This window comes from Canis lupus, chromosome 2, assembly GCF_003254725.2.
Source record: "Canis lupus dingo isolate Sandy chromosome 2, ASM325472v2, whole genome shotgun sequence".
Lineage (NCBI taxonomy): Eukaryota > Metazoa > Chordata > Mammalia > Carnivora > Canidae > Canis > Canis lupus.
Window position 1 is genome coordinate 59,667,936 of NC_064244.1, and position 20,275 is coordinate 59,688,210.

Here is a 20,275-nt window from a genome sequence, read left to right on the forward strand (position 1 = left end):
CCTCCCAGCACCCCCAGGACACCAGCGGGGGCGTATATACCCTCATTGTAAAAGTTGAAACCATAAGACTTCTTAAAGAAAATGTAGAGAATACCTTTATAATGTTGGGGCAGGTCAGGTTTGGTAGGACGCAAAAAGAACTAACCATGTAAGAGAAGATATGATAAACCAAACTTGAATCAGAATTTAAGCCTCTTCTTGATGAAAGAAACTGTTGTAAAATTTAAAAAGCTAACCACAGGCTGGGAGAAGATATTCACAAAGTATAATTCATATCCACAATATATAAAGAACTCCTACGAATCAATATCAAGAAGACAAACCAATTTCAAAATGGGCAAAACAAAACAAAAAGACACAAACACACACACACACACACACACATACACACACAAAGCCAGAAAACTTGAGCTGGAACTTCAGAAGAGAAAATACACGAATGATCAAGAAGAATATGAAAAGGTACTCAATATTAGGATTCGTCAGGGCGAGAGAAATTAAAACCTTAATGGGACACCACTAACCCTCAGCAGAGTGGCTCAATTTAAGAAGTGTTGGAGAGCCACCATGGTCATCCTCATCTTCCACCTCCAGCTGGTGGCCACGTCTTGGCTGTTGTTCCCCTTTTATGTCTCCTGGGACCTTTTCCTTTGCTCCACACCCTTAGCACCTGTCTTAGAACAGTCTTTCCCCGTTCTTCCTTCCACTATTGCCATGGCTTCCTTACTCCTTACTTGTCTGCTCTTCCTGGAGCTCCTCCCAGCCCATCCCCAGCACCCTCAGGATCAGCACCAAACTCTATCATAGTCCCCAGGGCCTGTGCCCCCACCTGCCTCTCCAGGTAGGTATACATTTGACCACTCCCTTCACTCCAGCGGCAGGAAGGGGCTTTTCATGTGCTATTCCTTTGGCCTGACACACTTGACTCCTTTCTGTAGCAAACTGCTACTCGGGCTTCTGATCTTGGCTCTGTTTTCAATCTGGGAAGCTCACTCCTCCCTCCCAATCCTGGCCCTCGTCTGGACTGGCTCAGATCCCTCTGTTATTATCCTCATAGCGCTATGGACCTCTCATTTGCAGTGCATATCAGAGCTGTCATTTTCTGTTTGCTTCCTTGATAATCCTCCACACATACTAGATTGTGGGCAGGGACAGCGTGTGTTTTCCTGTCTTTATACTCCGTGCTCACAGCAGTGCCTGGCTTCTAGGGGGGGCTCCATACGCACTTGTGGAGGGCCAGCATGACTTGACTCTGCTCAGACTCTGCGGCCAGACCACCTTGCTCCAAATCCCGGCTCTGCCACTTACTAGCCATTGACCTTCAGCCAGTCCCAGGCCCTCTGCGCACAGGGCTAGGAGTAGAGTGAGGGAAGTTGGTAGGGTGTAAAATGTGGGGAGATACTCTAGGGCCTCCCCCTTGTCCTGGTCTTGTGGCTGTGCCTCGGTTTCCTTATCTGGGATAACAGCTGTGCCTGTATCACAGACTCGTAAAGATGAAATTATTTCATGGATGCAAAGCTCTTGGGCCGGTTCCTGGCAAAGACTGAATGCTATATGAGCGCACGTCTTCATCTTTCAGGGGGCTCAGGGCCCGGTTCAAGCCCTTCCTGCTGGTGCTTCCCCCTTCACAAACTGGCACCCCTTCCTTTGCACCCCCACTGCCACTGTCTGAACAGTTTATTGTTCATAACTGATTCATCAGTGCGCAGTTCTCAATGAGAGCCCTCCGAGGACCTTCGAACCTGAGTATCTCCTGCCCTAGCCAAGCTCCCGCCACAGAGGGTACTCTCCCCTCAAACTGGCTGAATCCATATCTGCTGACCCCTCTTGTTGAAAACCAAGGCCAAGAAGACTCTCTTGACTCCTGGAGTGCAAGCTAACACGGACACTCAGTTTAAGCTTCTGGATTTGAAACTGGTGGCAGGGGGAGTGGGAGGGAGGTGCAAATTCAAGCAGCATCCATACCTGGACTCAGGAGCCCCCGATTTGCTGGTGAACTTATGAGTCTACAGCCCACAGAAGAGGAGAAATGCTCAGAGAAGTAGACACCTCCAGAGGCAAACCTTTTTGTTGTTACGGTACCATTCGAAAGTAGTGGCCAATAAGTCCATCTAGAAACTCTTTTTTTTTTTTTTTGCTTTGAACTATCTAGGGAACACTGCACATGATCATCCCTTTCTGTCTAAGTGGCAAACAAGCCTTTTTCTCTTTTTTATTTTCCTGCTTGTCACTCCTGGCCTCTGTCTCCAGCCCCCTTGCCGTCCATACCCGCACATAGGGAACACTGCAAGATCCCAGATTCCCAATCCCTCCGATGGTCCCTTCCCTCCAGAAGCCAGTTAGCCTGATGCTCAAATTCCCCGTGGGCCGGTCCTGGGCCAGACTTCTCACTGACGCATGAGGCCGGTCATGAGGGAGCCGCGGTCAGAGGAAGTAGATTTTCCAAGCCTGGGGGTGTGCACTCAGACTCGTGCCTGAGAATGGCCCATCATCTTTAGAAGCGTAGAACAGTGAGTGTCTTTGTGTCGTGCAGGATGAGTCCATCAGAAGACCCATCTCTGGGGCTGGTGGCGTGGTGACTCGTGCCCAAATGCTGTTTATTTCAAACTTTGTGGGAAACCATGAAACTCAAATAAGTTTTAACACAGCTGGACTCTAGCTTTTTCTCCTACAGCTGCTTCCCCACCCCTTTCTCTCCAATAAGAGAAACTGAGGCCAAGAATCATCTCAAAGTAGTGCTCACCAACTCTAGGACAGGAGCTATTTGAAGGGCTTACAGTTCCGCAAGCAAACCCCAGCCCCACGCAGCTTGCAGCAGTGCTCTCTCTTCAGCTGTGGACACTGACTGTTCTCGACCCCTTAATCTGCAGGATTCCATCTGGCATCTGCAAGGGGGAGAGAGTCAAGCAACCCAGAATACTCTGAGTCACTCGGAGACGAGATAAGAACACTCTAGAATGACATCAAATGGTACATCTTACACTGGGGAGTGGATCACTTCCAGTTGAGTTACAAAGGCTTCCGTGGCAATTATGATTTTATTCAAATCAATAGAAAGCCAGGAAATAGACGTGAGGAGCCAGCAAGCCAACACACAGCATGTGCGCAGAGCACCGTTGCAATAAATATGCAAGAGTGTCTCTGCCACGGAATCCAGTGCCCCCGAGAAGGCGGCCTAAATATGTAGGTTGCTGAACAAGGCCCGTGGCAGGGGTGTTGGCAATCTGTCAGCGCTCTAGCAGTAGGCATCGAAGGCAGAGGTGCTTGGTGTGTGGCTGGTGTTGGCTTTTTTGTTGTCGCTGTTGGTTTTCGGTTTTGCTAGTTAGTTTTTTTGGAATACCAATACAGGAAATTGCTCAATCTGGTTATTTCTTTGGAATTAAAATTACCTGCATGTTTTCCACTGAATGAAATCCTAGCAACCTGGGGAGACCTCCACTCCACCTTCCCCAGGCCCACCACCACCGGCACAGGGGTTCCTCATGGTCTTAGCTTTCTCTTCAAAGGCCAGCCTCCTTTGGTGGGCATCTTTGTGTCTCAGATCAGCCCTCTGACAACCACCTCAGTTTTCTTCCAGGGCAACTGCCCCCTCTTGTAACCTCAGCCAACGTAGTTTGGGGAGTGTGGACTCCACTGCCCGCCTGTGGTTTGATTTGGTCCATCAGACAATCCTATCTCTGGCCACAGCAATTGGTTCAGAGATAGACATGTTAGAGAACTTGGGCTAATGAGAGTCAGGCATGGGAATTTTGTTTAGGCTGCGTGGAGAAAAGAAGCTTTCTCTTCTCGTCAGGCTGGGAGCTATGAAGAATGAACCCGGAGCTGCTGGGGACCTGCCACATGGAGAAAACTCGCCTGAGGGTGAAGCCAACATGGAGGGAAACATTAATTAAGAAGTGCTGAGAAACTGAATCTTAATGATGTTGTTTGAGCCACTGGATCCAGCCATGCCTGAAGGTGGCAATCTTATCTTTTTTTTTTTTTACCTATAAGAACACACTCAAAAATTATTTGTTGAAAAAAATTAAAATAACAAAAATGATCAGTTTGTGAAAAAAATAAGAATAAAATTAAAATGCAAAGTATTCCTTTGTTAAGCAGTTTGAGTTGTATTTCCCATCACTCATGACTGAAAAGCTTTTAACTGATATGTCCTATATCAGTTAGCTAGAACATATATATTCTTTCTTTCTAGTGCCCATGGTAGATAGATCAGTGGAATCTAAATGGCTCTGTAAGTCAAAATAGGCAATTATTTAAAAAGGAGAATGGGATTTGGGTGCAGACAGACCCACTACCAGTATCCTGAAGTTTGTCTCACACTCCTGTGGGCTTCCCCTCACCTTGGTCAATCTCTACCCCAAGCAGAAGTGATACTTCATGCTTCCTTGCTGGGCCCATCTGAATCCTCTCTGGGTCCAGCACAGGGGACAGTGCTGCTTGGCCCAGAGGAGATACTTGGTGTGTGACTTCCAGGAAGCACTCAACTTCCTTGGTCTCTGCTTCCTCATCTGTAAAATGGGCCTCGGATGGAGCCCCTTACTAGGGCTCCGTATTTGACAGTGGCAGTCCTGTGGCAACTGAAGAAGACACCAACCTCACAAAACAAATAAAAATACCTTCCATTCATGCAGCTTAGATGGAGCTAAAACTTGAACCCGGATAGCCTGCTGCTACTCCTCTACTATGTCCACATCCAGTATTTTCCATGAGGAGATGAGACTTGCTTTTACCCACACTTCATCTAATCCCTTCTAGTAAGAACACTACTCCTTGGCTGCTCCTATTGCAAGTGTCCTTGAGTTTGTGTTATTTCTGCGAGGATGGGAATGGGGGTGGGGGAGAGCCTCACTTTGATTTGCTATGTGTCACCGAGATGTCCCCACTCTCTCAACCACAAAGCGGCTCAAGAACCCCCGCGCCGCACATGCACATCTCTGGAGCAAAATGAGTGTCTGAGTCCCGTGTTAGGGTTACGATCATAATCACAGCAAATAACCGCTCTGCTATTTTGCTGTCTGTGCATCCCGGTGTGTCAGCCGTGAGCCATCAGCTTTCCCATTACCCCTTAATGCCATCCCGCCAGCGCACCGGGTTCAAAATGGCACCATGCGATGAGCGTTAAGGTTGTGTCTCTGCTGTTGTAGCAGATGTAACACTTGTCAAATAACACACGTGCCTTCTTAGCATCTCCCGCTGACTTCAGCCTGAAAGGACAGGTCAAGGGACGATCACTCTTTGCGGGGAGATATTTCGTCTGCTAAATGGTTTTCAGTGAAACAATCAAAGCTGCCGTGTACAGCCTCGAAGCGTGGGCAGAGATGAAGCAGAGAAAGTGCCAGGGCTTATATTCAATCTGGCTTGGGATACGGCTACTTGTAGGCAAAAAATGAGATCCAAAATGACCGTGAGGTTCCCGGGTTTGAAGTGGAAGTGGGTTGTGGGCTGGGCAGCTGGTAGAGCCTGGCTGCATTGAGCTCAGCACCCAGCGACATCAGTCCTTTCAATGTGTCTCGTCCGGCACCTGCCCCAACTCCTATTTTCTCAGGTGTGGTGGATGTCATCTTCTAATTAAGAGGTAAGTTCCATGAAGGAGGAGAATTTTGGTCTTCCTGTTAACTCCTGTTCCCCCAGTGTCTAGTGCGGGACTTTGCATAGGGCAGGTGCTCACAAATTTTTGTTGAATGAAAGACTCAATTGGTTGACAGGTGCAAGTCTCCTTTGGGTGTTTACTGCTTTGGGAAGGAAAAGCCTCAAAAGAAGCATCGAAACCCTTGGCAATCACAGCACTGGTTTTATGTGTAGATTTCAGAACTTTAACCTCTGTCACCACTGATATGTGACAAGTTCACGTGCTTAAACAACATGACAATGACTGCCTACTAGGCGCACTGCCTACTAGCCTACTAACTGGGTCTCTGCAGCTCACACACACACGTATGAAATTTGGTCTGCATTACATTGAAAAAAATTAAATTAGTTGGCAATATTTATCATCGGGGAGATTTTTGCGATATGGATTTTGGGGTTTCCCTCAGTAATAGAAGGTACCTACATTCCAGTAACCTTCAATTTGTCCTATTTCTTACCTGGGTCACTTTACTTGCTCTCATAACCTACCTGCCCCTGAAGACTTTTAAGTTTACTTCATGAAGATGTGGAAAGACATAGGGTGTTGTATAAAGAGAGTTTTGTGAATTTTGAGTGAGAGATAGTCCAGAAAAAAATGTATCCATAAGGACCTTAATCATTTGTGAAGACACTAACATTTTGTTGAGGATTTTGGAAAACAGAGATATGACTTCAGGTGCAGATGACATTAAAATTTCAAATCAGTAAGAGCCAGTCTGATAACTTTAATAGAGATCTATGGCATAAAAGTCAAGGGCACATCTTTCTTGGGGCACCTTGAGGTCACAGCCAATGTCACCTTCCACAGCAGTTCCTAGAGGCAAAGAAGCTAATTTTTTTCAGAAACAGATGCTGTCTGAAACATCGATATCAATGTATTTTTTAAAATATGTTTAATGCCACTTTTCTTATTTTTGGATGAGAACTTGATCTAGCCAGTTGTGGTTTTGCCTGCCATATGTTTTTTCCTACCCTCAGAACTGTGATCCCTGTCAGTGACCCTGTGGGGTTCAGTGTCAGGTTGCAGAGGTCAGACACAAGGTGATGCAGAAATTCAGCAAAAGTTTGTGATTGGAGTGGTGGAGAGTCTAGGCAGACCTTGGAGGGAGCCAGGAAGCTGGATCTTGAATTACCAGGATGACTCAGGAGGGCTCTAGCTGGGAGGAGTGACAGGAACTCGAGAGAGGAGGTAGGCATTGGTTCTGTTTCTGGAAGGCATTTAGAGACAGTGCTCTACTGGTTAAGGGCCCAAACTCTGGACTCAGAGTGCATTCAGACTGCATTGCTTCTTACTGTGTTACCTTGACAAAGTTACTTAACTTTGCTGAGCATCCACTTCTCTGTGGGAAAGATGTTTCCTGCCCCATAGATAGTCCCTACCCCCATAAGATGTCACGAGAATTCAAAGAGTCTAAATGCATGCACTGCACTTAAAAGAGTGCCTGGTGCACCCCCAAGTGCTATATAAGTCCATCATGGCTGGACCATGGGTAGGCCTGGAGGGCATATTTGTCCCAGGATATAGCTGGAGAACAAAGTTTGGTGCATTTGGGATCCTTGGGTGGCTCAGCGGTTAAAAGCATCTGCCTTAAAAAAAAAAAAAAAAAAAAAAAGCATCTGCCTTCAGCCCAGGGCGTGATCCTGGAGTCCCAGGATCGAGTCCCATGTCGGAGACTCCGTGCGTGGAGCCTGTTTCTCCCTCTGCCTGTGTCTCTGCCTCTCTCTCTTTCTCTGTCTGTCTCTCATGAATAAATAAATAAATAAATAAATAAATAAATAAATAAATAAATAAATCTTTAAAAAAAAAAAAAGTTTGGTGCATATGCCCAGGACTCAGAGCTAGTCCTTCTCATGTTGCATCTTCCTCCGAGCTTCAGAGACCACTTGGCACCGCTTTGCTGCAGGGAGGATCTGTCACTTTCTGGAGGACAAGGACCTAGTCTTGGGGTCTTTTGTGTAAATATATGCCACAGGCTACATACTTGGCACACACAACTTAGTCGCCAAATTTTGGCTAGTCAATTTGCTCCAAAGTTTCCAATCCTGTCCTATATCGATTAGATCATTTTTTTTCAAAGAATGCAGACATCCCAATTCTTGGGTAAAACTTTTCAATGTTAAAAACAAAAACAAAACAACTTTGTATGAGTCAACGGAAACACAGCTGCCAGCTGCATCTAGTTTGGAACTTCTAGGCTAGCTCCTTGCAGGGGATGCTGTCGGTACCCCCTGGGGCCTGATTTCTTCAGGTCCTTCGGGGATTCTCAGGACCTGAGGCCCTTTCCCTGGGGTCTTTCTCAGGCTGAGGCCCTCACTAGGCTCACACACAAGGACTTCAGTGCCAGGGAGCTGACTTGCTCGGAAGCACACCACATCAAGGCCTGACAGGAGGGGTGGTTAAACACCCCAGCTCCCTCACTCGTCTGATGGGATAAGTCTGAGACCCACCGCATTCTACACTGACTTCCAGTGTTCTCCAGCAGGCTCAAGTCCCAGTTCAACTGATTTAACATACCTCTTATTGGCTACCTTCCTTTTCTGTCTCGCTCTTCTATTCTACGGCTCAGTTTCCTGGGACCACTTCCCTGCAGTTTGCACTTGGATCCTTCTCACAGGTTCTACTTCCAGGGGAACTCAAACTAAAAGAATTCTCTTGGGCATCTGTCATTTGGGGAAACTGGGTCTTCCAGATTATCTAGTAGGTGGCACTGGCCAGGCCTCACAAAATGAAATGGCTTTGGAGCTGAGGGGTCTCTTTGAAGCCAAAATAAGCTTTCATAATCAGCCCAAGCTTTTAGGGAATTCTCTCACAATTTTGGAGAGTGTGGGTGGGGGAGGGAGACTCTTCCCTGCATTCATTTGCATTTAAATTTGAAGTTGAAATTAAGGCTTTTAGAAACTTTTAATTTCTATTTAATTATAAGAATTTCACTGCAGGGTATCTATCTGATTTAAAAGAATAATTAAAATTAAGTATAGCTACAGTGATTTGCCACAGCGTATGTCTGTCCTTCAGAACGTTAAGCAATAGCAAATTATTTGTGGCTAGAGGTGTTCTATATGTAAATTCCCACAAGAATAGAATTTGGTGATAGAGAAATTCAGATTATGAAAATCATACTGCAAGTTTGAACATCAGTGCCTAATAAATGCCTTAGTTGTTACCATTACTTCTCTTAATATCCCCAATTAAATGATTTAAAATAGAACAATAGATAAGCAAGATCAATTAATTTTATAAGATGATCAAAGGAATGTGGTTCAGCATTGTAAAAGCTGTAAACGTGATAATGGTTTTATCAGACAGGAAAAAATAACTCGAAGTGGCTCAAACCTTATTCGTTTTATGCTCAGAGGGGTTTTATTTGTGATTAATCAAATTGTCTTTTGTAATAAGGAGAGTTTTAGGATCTTGCCCATTAATTTTAGAAAAAATAATTCAGACATTAAAATAGATGTTATTCTCGGATGGTTGTATGTCAGCCATAATAAGTGATAACAAGCATCAGAATATCTTGATCCTGTAACCTGTTGGAGGGAGGCTGTGGGAGGGGCCCGGAATCTGCCAGTGGCAATAACATTGATCGTCCTGAGTTCTCAAAGAGGGGCCTTAACTCCGCGTCTGTGTCTGAGGTCTAGGCTGGAGGCCAAATGCAAGGTATAGAATCAGTGATTCTCTGCTCATATGAAGGATGTGCCAGCGGGAATTTTACAATGGCAGGGTGAAGGGAAGAATCATTTCTGAAAGACTACGTTTATCTGCAGTGTGTATTGGGGTCAAGAATGATTCAATTATTTATACTCCTCTGCCTTTCAAAAAAGAATTAGGTAGTTTCCCCCCTCCCCCCCAAAAAAGGTCAGAAACAGTAAAAGAATAGAAAAAGAACAATGTTGAGTAATAAGGGGGTAGTGATTATGGTGACTCTATCTAAGCTAAGGGAAAGCATACGCAATGAAAAATTCTGGTTGGAGCTTCCTGGCAATCCAAGCAAAAAGGGAAGCCTGATGAGTTATTACCTCCTACTACTTAAAATGAAGAAGAGATGACTTTTGATTTCTAAGAGGATGACTTTTTTTTCAAAAGTAAGGAAGTGAACAAAACCATAGATGTTTCTTTAAAAAGGCAAGGTCATAGAAGAGGAAACAACAGAAATAGTTACTCTGTAAGTTACCCTGGTTCATTTGAACCAGAAGTCTTCCTTCTAACGGGAGCAGGTTAGTGAGTTGTGAGAAGGCATCCCTCCATCGTATGTTAAGTTCAAAGGCCAGAAATATCACCACAAATCCTTTTTCACAGACGATGTAAGTTGGTGTTGTAGCTAATGACCAGTAAGCATGAGCTTGGCAAGAATGGGTTGAATGGTCAAGGATTAGCTTCACAAATTTTAAGGAGCAGCTGAGTGATTTTGATGAGGTAGCATGACACATGGCGGCAGGCAGGGGATGGTGCTGTGACCAAGTGGTTTTCTGGCAGGTGGCTTCCTGTGTGAGCCATGGTTGGATTTACCCACCACTAAGAGGCTCAAGCTCAGTTGCTAAGTGGCTCACGGGCTGCTGCTTGCCCTGCATTAGCACAGCTATTTGGGGCTTAGTGGAAGTACCTTGGCATGCTTTCTGATTAACCGGGCCACAGTGCTCTCCTTCTCCTCCACTGAAGAGGCTAATCTCCTATGGCTCTCGGGTCTAATGGCAAAAAGGTATAGCACACTGCCATGGACAAACTCCCACTGGAAAATGAGCAGGGAAGAAAGCTCTTGGACTCACTCAGATGTTATTTGAGAATCCTGGAGGGTAGATATGCCCAGGAGATTTCCTGGCCAATGGTGATTCCTTCCACAAGTCCCATGGTGTTTCAAATATGGTTCCTGTAGGAACTTGTCATTTTCCACCTCACGCTCCATTAGTCCTGGGTATGACATAAAAAGTGTGGGTTTGGGAGACAGATTCAGGTCCAAATCCTACTCGCCACTTGCTTGGTAATGAGAACCTGGGCAGATGACCTAACTTTAATTGGGTCTGTTTCTTTATCTGAGAAAACAGATCTCTATGAGTTAATAATTGTAAAGTATCAAGATCTGTCATCGTGCAGAGACAGTTGTCCAGTCACAGTGCCATTTATAAATATGTGACAGACCCTGTTTTAGATGCCGAGAATACAGAGGAGGAAAAAAAAGCAATCCCTTGAAGAATTTCAACTCTACTGGAAAACACCAGGACACAGCGATGTGTTCCATGACGGAAGCATATGTTGACAGTGCCAGGACAGGAGGGAGTCTAGCTTGGTGATTTGTACACCACAGGGTGGTGTTAACCCAACGTCTGGGGCTGACATCAGAAGAGCCAGGCTCCAGAGTTCAAGCCACTGAGGGTATGACCTTTAGCCAAAGGTACTCACCCATATTTTAGTTGCTTCATCTATAAGAGAAAGGCTGATCTGCAGGTCCTTTATGTTCCTTGCAGATCATTAGCCATATGGAGACTGGCCTCTGCGGCAGACAGCTAGAAAGGTATAGAGCTCAAGGTAAAATGCATGGTAAAATATTTACCCAGTCTCCATTCAGAGTTCAAGCTAGAATTCTTCTATGAGAGCCAACGCTTTTCCATTAGCTAATCCCTGGCCCCCCAAAAATACAAAAAGGAGAAAGAGAGTACAGAATGCATTCCTGTAAAGCACTTATTAACCTTGCATTATGAACATGTTTACAAGGTGACTGGGATGCCATGAATATGAAGGATCCATCCAGCCCAGTGACTGTGATTTAGTTCTAGGGAGGCGAGAAGTGGAGGCGCCCTGGGCTGCCTCAATGGCCAAGTGCACTGAGTCAGGGTCACTCAGCCAGCCTGGTGCATTTAAGCCAAAGCACTGAACTTCATCAACAATGTAATTCCATTTATGCTATTACATAATTAAATTGAGACTTGAGTTGTGCTTTTTAAAAGATTATGTGACCATATGTAGCTTGAACAAGAGCCAACTTTGAAGAAAAAAATAAAAGGAGGTCTTTTCACAATTTCTATTAGGTTAGGACTTTGTTATTTCTTATTTCCTTTTTTCCCCTCATAAATCTGAATTGAACTCAGTCAGTACTTAATAAATTGATATGATTACAGCTTTGAGCATTTTTATTTTAGACTGTGTTCTCAATATGTTTCAAAACAAAAATATAATCTTGTGGAACCCAGATCATGTGTCGAGCATGAAGTATCAGTGCTCCCACACCCTGAAAGAACACAGTGGACTAACATTTCAAATGGCTTTTTATCAAATCAGGTTTTAAACAAAGTTTTAGAGTCAATACTGAGTAATTTAATTAGCAAATGGTACACTTAATTCTTAAATGAAGTCAAGGAAAACAAAATGTTATGTCTAGCATAAAGCTACCATTTTTTTGTAGAAATTATGAACACTTGAGGGAATGCATCTTTGCACTCAGTAACATTAGGGAACTCAATTCAGATATATAAGTTGAACCAGCAGAGGATTTTAAATTTTATAGACCAACAACAACAGCAAAAATTCTAATAGCGTTTAATGAAATCCAGTGATTGTCCTAAAGTACAATCGTATTTGGAAAAATTAATAGAAAAAAAATAAGTACTTGAAGCCTAAGGAGAATGTGGCCAGTTTTTATTTATTTTTTTAATCAGTAGAAACTGTTCCTTGTAAAATCTAATAGTCTATGCATATGCAGGAGCTCTTATTAAGATGCATTAGAAAGCCCAAGTGCCATTAGATAATGAAACTGACCAGAGGTATTTCCTAGTGTTTCAATTAATACCCTTGTGGTTAAACTGTAATGACCAAACTCGACTGGAGTCAAATTCAGATGTGAATTGTACTTAAGGACCTCAGAGTCACATCTTAGTGGATTGGTTTTAAAACAAAAAAGCACTAAATTAAAATAATTGTTTGGTCTGAAAGTTGTTTTTTTTTTTCATTGATAAACAAAATACGTACTCTCTCAAACTCAAACATTATCACAGAGCACATCAGGGCATCAGCACCTTCCATCCTCATCTCATGACTGGCACATGATTGGTACTCAACGAAAATATGGACTATGCTGAAAATCAATAGGATGTCATCCAAAACACAGTGCTCTCTCCTCTGAGATCTTAAGGTCTGTAGGCTTGCTTAGACTTGAGTTCTTTATGCTGAAATCAATGTTGAAGGAAGGCACACAATAATACTTTTCATTTTGAGAAATTCTAAGTAACATACATATTTAGCTATTTGATCCTCACAACCTTGTCTCAATTTCATGCAGTGAGATGAAATAAATTCTTGAAGGTTGCACATTCCGTGGGTGGTGAACCAGTCAGCCCAGATCTGGGAACGATTCTCTCAGCCTCAACATTAGGGGTCTCACAAACTCTGGCCCAGGGGCCGAGGTCACATGTTTTTATAAAGAAAGATTTACTGGAACACGGCCCCCACACATTTGTTTGTGTGTTGCCTATGGTCATGTACCTGCTACAACAGGAGAAGTGAGCTGTTGTAATGGAGACCAGATAGCCACAAAGCCTAAATATTCTGTCTGATCCTTTAGGAAAAAGGTTGGAAACCGCTGTTCTACACCATTTACTTAGGAATAAAGAAGAATCCAAGTGACAGCTCAGATAAAGTTCATGTCCACAAAACCTCCCATTGAAATGAACCAGAAACCACCCTCAGAAATAACAGTGTCTGAACTGGGATTACATCAAACTAAAAAGCTTTTGAATAGTGAGAGAGCCCATCCACAAAGCAAAAAGGCAACCTAACGAATGGGAGAAGATATTTATCAACAATATATCCGATAAGGGGTTAATATCAAAATTATATAAAGAACTCCTACAACTTGATACCAAAAAAATAAATCTAATTGAAAAATGGGCAGAGGGGCAGCCCCGGTGGCGCAGCAGTTTAGTGCCACCTGCAGCCCAGGGTGTGATCCTGGAGACCCGGGATTGAGTCCCACATCAGGCTCCCTGCATGGAGCCTGCTTCTCCCTCTGCCTGTGTCTCTGCCTCTCTCTCTCTCTCTCTCTGTGTCTCTCATGAATAAATAAATAAAATCTTAAAAAAAAAAAAAAAGAAAAATGGGCAGAGGATCAAAATAGACATTTTTCCAAAGAAGGTTACAGATGGCCACAGATACATGAAAAGATGCTCAACATCACTCATCATCGGGGAAATGCAACTCAAAACCATAATAAGAAATCACCTCAAATCTGTCAGCATGGCAAGTATCAAAAAGGCAAGAAATAACAAGCGTTGTGGAGGATATAGCAAAAAGGGGACCTCATCGGTTGGGCATGGTACTTTTTCTGTTCCTCAAAAAGTAAAAAAGAGAACTACCATACAATTCAGCAATTCCACTTCTGGGTATGTAGCTGAAGAAAACAAAAACACTAATTCTAAAAGATGCCTGTGCCTCTATGTTCATCGCAGCATTATTTATAATAGGCAAGATATGGAAACATCCTAAGTGTCTATCAACTGATGAATGGTCAAAAGGCAAGTGGTATTTACATGCAATGGAATATACCTTAGCCACAGTAAAGGATGAGATCTTGCCTTTCGCAACAACCTGGGTGGACCTAGAGGGTATTATGCTAAGTGAAATGAGTCAGAAAGAGAAAGACAAATACTGTATGATTTCGCTTATATGTGGAATCTAAAAAGAAAAACAAAACAAAACAAAACAAAAAACGAACAAACAAAATAGAAACAGACTCGTAAGTACAGAGGACAAAGTAGTGGTTGCCAGAGGTTAGGGACATGTGGCAATGGGCAAAATAAGTGAAAAGGATCAAGAGATACAAACTTCTAATAATAAAGTAAATAAGTCATAGGGATGACGGTGGCTATACCATTGGCCATACAGGATAGGGTGTGTGGGAATAATAATGTAATAACTTTTTATGGTGGCAGATGGTAACTGCACTTATGGTGGTCAGTATTTCATAATATAGATAAATATCTAATCACGGATGCAGTACACCTGAAACTAATATAATATTGTATGCCAACTATATAATAAAAAAAGAGAAATAGTGTCTGTCAACCAATTCCAGGCAGTGTGGGATGGTGGACAGAGCATAAGGCTTTGAGGCCAGGCCAGCTTTCATATTAACTCCATCACTTAATGGATGTATAGACTTGTGTCTTTTTTCTGAGTCCTGATTTTCCATCTGTAAAACTGGGCTATTTATACCTCCCCCACGCTGAGTTTGTTTTAGAGGATTAAATAAGATAAATTATGTTGAAGTCTTAATGTGATGCCTGGCACATAGTAGTAGATCAATAAGTAGTAATGAAAAACACAGGGATTTATCACTGTATATCTTTTTGTCTATATCTATCTACATTCACATATTTATTATCAAGTAGAGGAAGTCAGGGTCACTAACCCACTGTTGTTCCAGGGTGTTGGTGACAACTGGAAACGTCTGGAGGGGCTGTTGACCACATCAGAAAATTCTTCTTTCCAGTAGGTTCTGCAAAGGATTCATGGCTTCACCTTTGGATCTTCACCCAGGGGAAGGATCTTCTAGAAGACTATCTTCAGCCACGGCTGGGCAAAACAGAATCCATTCCACCCCCCACTAGATGGTGGCTACCTCATCTGAATACCATCCCCATATGCTTGTGATAAAGCTCCCCCTGAAATAATGCAATTTCTCAACAAAGTGTTCTCAGGGGCCACAGGGCACTTGAGAGGCTTGAATTCCTGCAATGTCTGGGCTTTAGGGGAAGATGATGCTGTGGAAGCTTGGGGTCCCTCTCCTTCGCTGCCTTCCTGGCCCAAGTACCACCACTGATCACCAAATGCACTTCAGTGGCCTCTCACCTGGACTTTGAGCTTCCACCTAAGCCCCCTCTGGTATGCAGACAGGGCAGCAGCCAGAGGGATAACTTAACAACATACGTCAGGTCTTGTCACTCCTCTGCTCAAAACCCTTCTAGAGCTCCCCATACCTCTCCAAAAGCCAGTTCCTCACAAGGGTTCTAAGGCCCAGCATCAACTGGGCTCCTCCCCACTGCTTCCACTTCATCTGTTACTCTGCCCTGCGCTCATTTTATTCTAGTCATAATGGACTTCTTGATGTCTCCTGAATGAGCCAGGACTCTCCTTCCTCAAATACTTTGTATTTACTGTTCCTTCTTTTCATAACACTGTTCCTCACTCCTGCATCTCCAACAGATCTTTACTTGTGTCACCTTCTCTCTTCTAGACACCCCCTCAGCCCTAAGCCACTACCATATATATATTCACACATACCGCCTGTCCCATTTCCTGCTTTATCTTTCTGCTAAGCATTCACCACCAGCAAACATATTATGTATTTTTACTTCATTACCTCATTTACACCCACCTCTCCCAACTAGGACGTAAGCCCCTCAAAGGCAAGGTATTTCTGACCATTTTATTTATGGCTGCACCTCTAGCCTTTAGAACTATGCCCAGCATGTAGTAAATGCTCAATAAATATTTGTTATGTAAATGAATGAAGATCAAATGAGAAGCCTAAGCATCGAGTGGGATAGTCCAGCCTTCATCCTTCTAAGGATGGCATTTCCTGAAAGACATGTAAAAATACCAAATATCACAACCAGAGAAATGGTGGGAAGTTTCCTTGGTTCCTGAGAAAACAGAAAGGTCACGTTTGTTCGACAAGTGTTGCTTCACATTCTAAAGAGAGCTCTGTTTTTTATTCATGCTCAAATGGTGTCTTTTTGTCTCCTGGCATTGCACTGTCAGGTGAGGCATCCTTAGTGTGTAAGAAACTGTCATTTGTAATGGCCTCACGGGGGCCTGGACGTCAGCAACTGCTTGATAGTTCCAGTAAACAAATGTCTTTGTGCTGGCAAAAGCAATGTCATGGGACTTGTCTTTCCAGTAGCTGATGAAATGGCAATTGCCATTTCCAAGATGCATTTTCTTAGAAGAAAATCACAACAGAAATTGATTATCACTAGAGAGACCTGAAGTCCTTGCTTTGTGTCCATGTTGTACATGGAGATGATGGTGATGGTGAAAATAGCTTAGAGTTACTGAGTGTGATTGAACAACCTTTATGACACCATATGAATTTCAGGATCAACTGGTGACTTTCTAAGAGGACCTGCTGGACTTTTGCTTGGAATCGTATGAATTTACAGATTTTTTTAAAAAGATTTATTTATTTATTTTAGAGAGAGAGAGAGAGAGTGCACACACAGGCAAGGAGGGGCAGAGGTGAGGGAGAGGGAGAGAATCTCAAGCAGGCTCCCCACTGAGCATGGAGCTCTGATGTGGGGCTTGATCCTAGGACCCCGAGATCATGATCTGAGCCAAAATCGAGTCAGACACTCAACTGACTGAGCCACCCAGGCACCCTGAATTTACAGATTTACTCAAGGATTATGGCCATGTTTGTAATGTTGAGACATCCTTCCACAAATAGTTTGAATTTATTTTTATAGTACTTCATGATCTTCCATAAAGTTTTATCATGTTCATCATGAAAGCCTTGCACATTTTGGTATATATTTAATCCCAGGCACTTCATAATGCTTGCTGCTATTATAAATGAGATTTTTTTTTTCAACTACATTTTTGATAGTGTCTCACTAGCATGTAGGTACGTAACTGCTTCTGGTATGTTGATCTTGTACCTAGCAACCTTACCGCACTATCTTAGACTTTATAAATTCTTTTAGATTTTCTATGGAGACAATGATATTAATAATGCATAGGAATAATGCAATTTTTAAAATTTATGCTTTTAAAATTCTTTTACTGCTTTATTTTTCTTATTTTATTACACCTTATACAACCTCCAGAATAATGTTGAATAAAAATGATAATAGAAATCATTTTTGCCTTATTATTGACTTTAAATATAATGCTTCTCAAGTTTTACCACCATATAGAATATCTGCTATGAGTTTTTGATAGATGCTATTTATCACGGAAAACACATTCTCTTCAATTTCCAGTTTGCCATGACTTTTATCATGAATAAGAGTTGAGTTGAATTGGAATTTTCTTTCTGCACTTATTGTTATGATCAGTCTTTATACTGAAATATATTAATATGGTGAATTGCATTAATGCATTTTTCTAATCTTAAACTGCTCTAGAAGGGATTAATCCTACTTGCTTGTGAATTTTTTTCCTTGCTAGATTTTTCAAAAAGGATTTTCACATCTACATTCATAAGTAAGCCAGTAGTTTTACTTTTCTGTATTGTCCTTGTTTTGATGTCAAGATTAACTAGTTTCTTAGATGGAAAATTTTCTACCTTCTTTGTTCTGTGGTATAGATTGTATAAAGCAAAGGTTATCAATTCTTTGATGATTTGATAAAACTCACTTAGAAAGCCATCTGAGCCTAATGCTTGTGGAAAGTGGTTTTGTGACTCCTGATTATGTGGATTTAACATACTTCTTGGGTTTTCTATTTCTTCTTCAGTCAATTTTTATTTCCATCTCTTTCTGGAGCATTTCCATTCCCTCTGAGTTTTAAAATTTATTCACATAAAGCTGTTCATAGCATTCTCATGATTTTGAAAAGTCCTATGTATTTATGGTTATGTTCCCCTTCTTGTTAATATTGCTTATTGGGCCTTCTTCCTTGATTTTCTTAATGAATCTTGCCAGAATTTTATCTATTTGTTTGTTCAAAGAAGCAGCTTTTAATTTTGCTAGTCAAACTATTTTACTTTCCATTTTATTGATTTTTATTCTTTGTTATTTCTTTATCCCTACTATCTTAAACATGGTGTATTTTCCAAGTCTTGAGTTGGATCTCATTAATTCTTTTATAATCTGTGACTTCAGAGCTACAATTATTTTACTTAGTATACTTTTGTCTTTGTAGCATGAATTTTTATAACCAATCTATTACCTATTTGGTCCTAAATATTTTACTGTTTTGATTATAGTTTCTTTTGTGACCCATCTCTATGGGAGGTTTCGGTTGCAGTCATTCACGTTGTTTCATTCCTGAATACACACTAAGTTTAGCTCTTTCTTTATAACTTAGTTGTTTTATGGTTGTAGAATGTGGTCTGTAGAAAGTTTGTCAGTTTTACTCCTTATGCTTCTGGAATTCCATTTCCTCCTTCAAGATTCAGTTCCTTCCTTCACTACATCATCCTTTAGTAGCAAGGATCTTTGAGTAGTAAGTTTTATCAGTCTTTACTTGGAAACTTCTGTGATTTTTACTTTTGAGTAATTAACTATGTGTACTTTGAAAAGTATTCTCCTTCAGCAACATGAAGACATTTTTCCATTGTTTATTGTTTACTAGCCTTGATTGTTTTTAATAGGCCTATTGTCATTCTGATTCCAGTCTTGATTTGCTTTTAAGGATCTTTCCCTTGTCTTTGGTATTCTGCACTTGCATTACCATACATAAGAGTGTGGATTTCTTTAATTTGTTCTCCCCAATATTTAATATGTTTCTTTTGAGGTCTCATGACAATTCAATTTTGAGAAACTCTTAGCCTTCATCTATAATTTACACATGATATTTCCTCCCATTCTTCCTATATTCATCTCCAGAACTCTTCTGAAATGTATTTGGATCTTCTGATTTCATCCTGTGTGTCCCCCAATCTCTCTTTCACCTGCTCCATCTTTTTATGCCTCCATTCTGCATGCTAAGTTTCTCAGATCTATCTCGTGGTTCCCTAATTCCTTCCTCTGCTATATTTAACTTGCTATTTAACCAGTCCTTTGAAATTTAAATGTCAACGAGTATATATTTTTCACAAATATGAAGTTAGTAATCAGAACCTTATTTATAATCTGAAATTTTAGAAGCTGCCTAAATATCCAACAGTCAGAAACTAAAGGATGATAACCTGAATTAGAGTGCATCTATTTGATAGATAATTATGCAGCCATTAAAACTATAATAACAAAAAGCAGGAAGCAAACAGTAAAAAAAACTTATTAAAATAAAAAATATAAAATTATGTATATGCTATCCCATGAACATACGTGAAAGTAAATGTGAATACACAAAATAATAATAATGCAGTTGTGGTAGTAGGGTGATGTCCTTCCGCATGACCTTTCTCCTCTTCCAACCATCCTATAATAATGTGGTACTATATTTACTATTAAAAATAGTTCCTGGGCAGCCCCGGTGGCCCAGCAGTGTAGCGCAGCCTTCAGCCAGGGGGTGTGATCCTGGAGACCTCAGATGGAGTCCCACGTTGGGCTCCCTGCATGGAATGGAACCTGCTTCTCTCTCTGCCTGTGTCTCTGCCTCTCTCTTTCTCTCTCTTTGTGTCTGTCATGAATGAATAAATAAAATCTTAAAAAAAAATAGTTCCTTAAAATTCCTTTATCTTAAAAAAAAAAAAAAAAAAACCCCACATACATTTACCTTGCCAATGGAGCATCTGGGTACAGATTCTAAATATGAGGTCAGAATTACCCCTTGCTTATATACATCTCTACTGTGGAGTACTTCTTGCAAGCAGAAATGCATTTCTGGATACTAGCTGATATTCAACATCTTGTTAGTCATCTGAATCCATACATGCTATTTCTGTCCCAGAATTAAGTTCAGAAAATTGAAACCCATGTGCTTGTGTCATGACTAAGATGCCACTGGACTCATTTCTGACTTTTCTGTCAACCACAATTAAGAGTTTGGCTT

The 20,275-nt window shown here is 41.8% G+C and overlaps 2 long non-coding RNA genes across 20 annotated transcripts in view; one reads left to right on the forward strand and one right to left on the reverse strand.

Moving 5' to 3' along the window:
* The window catches only part of LOC112660080 (uncharacterized), an 11,594-nt gene extending 7,612 nt beyond the window's left edge, over positions 1-3,982 (forward strand). The window contains exon 3 of the long non-coding RNA XR_003136689.3: positions 3,794-3,982. This is a non-coding gene — a long non-coding RNA (uncharacterized LOC112660080). The remainder of the gene's footprint in view (positions 1-3,793) is intronic.
* Positions 3,983-12,480: 8,498 nt separating this feature from the next.
* LOC112660079 (uncharacterized) overlaps positions 12,481-20,275 on the reverse strand; it is a 41,783-nt gene continuing 33,988 nt past the window's right edge. For 17 of the 19 annotated variants that reach the window (XR_007407433.1, XR_007407421.1, XR_007407409.1 and 14 more), the window contains one exon: positions 12,481-19,903. This is a non-coding gene — a long non-coding RNA (uncharacterized LOC112660079). The remainder of the gene's footprint in view (positions 19,904-20,275) is intronic. The other 2 variants (XR_007407406.1, XR_007407415.1) reach the window with 2 other exon arrangements.